General features: G+C 39.7%; 1 long non-coding RNA gene across 1 annotated transcript; it reads right to left on the reverse strand.

Annotated features, from left to right (window-relative positions):
- Window positions 1–2,518: 2,518 nt before the first annotated feature.
- On the reverse strand, window positions 2,519–2,843 carry LOC128659626 (uncharacterized). Its single transcript, XR_008402444.1, has 2 exons — window positions 2,708–2,843; window positions 2,519–2,627 (listed from the first exon to the last, which is right to left on the reverse strand). It is a non-coding gene; the product is annotated as an uncharacterized LOC128659626 (long non-coding RNA).
- Window positions 2,844–3,490: the final 647 nt, after the last annotated feature.

Raw genomic sequence — 3,490 nt, forward strand, 5'->3', positions numbered from 1 at the left:
AAGGGAGTTTGACCAGTAGTGGAATGAATAGTGTTGTTGTAACAAAATTCAGCGTAATGCAGGAAGTCACTCCAAAGATGTTGTTGAGAGGAACAGAAGAGTCTTAAAAATTGTTCCAACCACTGGTTACAACGTTCAGTTTGACCATTACATTGCGGGTGGTAAGCGGTAGTTAACTTTCTCTCAACAGATAAAGTTTTACAGAAATGGTACCATAGTCTGCTAGAAAATTGACTGCCACGATCACTGAGGATTGAAGTGGGAAGTCCATGATACTTAACAATATGTTTGAGAAGCAAATGTACTGTCTCCAAAGCGGTAGGAAGTTTGGAGAAGGGGATGAAATGGCACATCTTCGTGAAGAGATCTACAACGACAAGGATGGTGGTATTCTTTGAAGAGACTGGCAAATCTACAATAAAGTCTAAAGCAATTTCAGACCATGGATTCTTTGGAGTAGGCAAAGGCAAAAGCAACCCATAGGGAGAGTGTTTATCCCTTTTTGAAATGGTACAATTAAGACAAGAGTTTACATAGTCCTTAACTTCAGTTGCCATATGAGGCCACCAGTAATCTCTTTTTACTAGATCGAGAGTTTTATGGATACCTGGATGACCAGCTAGAGGTGAATCATGTACAGATTGAAGGAGAATGAGTCTGAGGGAAGGTGGAACATATATCTTTGAATCATGAGAATAAAGTCCTTGAGTATTAAGTTGAAGAAGATGTGATGGCTTTGTAGAGTCGGCCAACTGTTCCTTTTTAAGGTTAGATGAAACTTCGAGAGTAAAAGAAATGAAGTTTTCTTTTGGTATGATGGATTGGTCGGCCGTTTGATGTGGAAGACTTGTGGGTAACCGGGATAGTGCGTCAGCTTTTTGGTTCTTTCCAGCAGGATGGTATGTGATGAGGAAATTAAAACGAGAGAAAAAGAGATTCCAGCGAACCTGTCTTGCTGACAAGGTTCTAGTGGCCTTCAAATACTGCAGGTTCCTATGATCTGTATAGATGAGTGTAGGAATGGAAGTACCTTCAAGGAGGTGTCGCCAGTGTTCCAGGGAGAGTTTTATGGCTAAGAGTTCTTTGTCACCAATAGGATAGTTTTGTTCCGCACTATTCAAAGTCTTGGAGTAAAAAGCCACAGGATGTAACGGTTTTGACAAGTTTTCTCTTTGGGAGAGAACAGCGCCAACCGCAGAATTTGAGGCGTCCACCTCAAGAACAAATTGCAGATTAGGGTCAGGAAAACGGAGTATTGGTGCTGAAGTGAACTTTTGTTTGAACAAATCAAAAGCGGATTGTGCTTCTTTAGTCCACCTGAAATGTGAATTATTTTTTGTTAGAACAGTTAAAGGAAGAGCAAGTTTGGAGAAATTTTTAATAAATTTGCGGTAGAAATTCGCAAAACCCATGAAGGACTGAACTTGACGTTTAGTTGTTGGTATGGGCCAATTTAAAACTGCATCAACCTTTTTTTGTTCCATATGGATACCTGAAGGAGAAATTTCATATCCCAGAAAGGATATGGTCTGTGAATTGAACAGGCATTTCTCAGCCTTAGCATACAAGTGGTTACCTCTGAGCCTTGATAAAACTTGTCTAACATGGGAAATGTGTTCCTGATAGGTCTTGGAATAAATTAAAATATCATCCAGATAAATGACAATAAAGACATCTAATATGTCCCTAAAAATGTCATTAATTAAGTGCTGGAAAGTTGCGGGCGCGTTGCAGAGCCCAAAAGGCATCACGACGTATTCGAACAATCCGTATCTTGTTCGAAACGCCGTGAGCCACTCATCTCCAGATCTAATTCGGATGAGATTATAGGCTCCTCTTAAGTCCAATTTTGTGAAAAATTTTGCTCCCTCCAACCTTTCAATTAACTCCGGGATGAGGGGTAAAGGATATCTGTTTTTTACTGTAATTTTATTTAGTTGTCTGTAGTCTACGATTGGCCTCAATGAGCCATCCTTATTTTTAACAAAAAAAATCCCAGCACTAGCTGGAGAGGTGGAGGGACGGATGAAACCTTTCCTTAGATTTTCATCTAAGTAAGATTTAAGGTGTGTTAACTCAGGGTTTGAGAGTGGGTAAATATGACCCGTGGGGATCTCAGAGCCAGGTATGATCTCAATAGGACAATCATACTTCCTGTGAGGAGGAAGATTGTCGCATTGGGTTTTGCTGAATACATCTGCGTAATCCTTATAAACCTCAGGAATTTGAATTGTCTCATTGGATTCAGTGGTTTGCAAAATAGTAACTGGGAAACAAGTAGTAGAGCAGAATGTAGAATTAAATGTGACTGTTGAGGTAGACCAATTTACTTCAGGATTATGAATTCGGAGCCAGTTTATACCGAGAACTATGGGTGAAATAGGGGATGATATTACATCAAATGACATATACTCCCTATGGTGTTCTGGGGTAACAACAAGTAAGGGTATTGTTTGATATTTAACTGGACCTGATGTGATTGGATTACCATCTATTCCACGTAATAACACAGGAGACCTTTTTTGCACAAGTGGAATTTTATTGAATTTAGTGAATACAGTATCTATGTAGGAGGCTGTAGCTCCTGAGTCAATAATCGCGGGAGCGTTGATTCGATGTGACTCCCACTGTAAGAGAAGAGATAAATTTAGGTAAGGGAGAGCATGATCCTGAATGGTACAACAAAAAGGTTCTTTATATATCTTACCCTTGTTTTGTTTCAGGAGGGAAGGACAGTCCCTGACAGTGTGTTTGTCTGAAGCACAGTATAAGCAGAGGTTATTAGCCCTTCGTCGGATCTTCTCCTCAGGGGTTAATGGTCCCTTTATAAAACCTATATCCATAGGTTCGGCAGTTGATTTGCTGGGGCTGGGTGTATTTTGTTTCTTTGCAGGATATTCATGAAATGATCTCTCCTGCTGTCTCTCTCTCAGTCTTCTGTCTATAGTTATGCTAAGTGTCATTAAAGCCTCAAGAGTATGTGGTAGTTCAGATCTAGACAACTCATCCTTAATTCCTTCTGAAAGGCCTAATCTAAACTGATTTCTCAGTGAAAGGTCATTCCATTGAGTGTCTTTCGCCCTTTTTTTAAATTCGGCAATGTAATCCTCAACTACTCTTTTCTTTTGTTTCAAGCCTCGCATTGCAGTTTCAGCAGTAAGCTGTTTATATGGATCCTCATATAGCTGACCCATAGCAGAAAAAAAACTTTCCAAAGAATTAAGTATATCATCGTTATTCTCAAAGTAAGTGTTGGCCCATGTGCGGGGCACACCTCTCAAATAGGATATAACTGTGAGTACCCTTGCTCTATCAGTGGGATAGGTATGAGGTTTAAGGGAGAACATAAGCAAACAAGCATTCTTGAAATCTCTATACTCAGATCTCTCACCACTAAATTTTTCTGGTGTACTAACCTGTGGTTCTACTATAGGTACCCTCTTATCAACCACATCCCTGATATAAGCTTTTAAAGTATCATTTTCTGTTT

Source organism: Bombina bombina, chromosome 5 (genome assembly GCF_027579735.1).
Source record: "Bombina bombina isolate aBomBom1 chromosome 5, aBomBom1.pri, whole genome shotgun sequence".
NCBI lineage: Eukaryota > Metazoa > Chordata > Amphibia > Anura > Bombinatoridae > Bombina > Bombina bombina.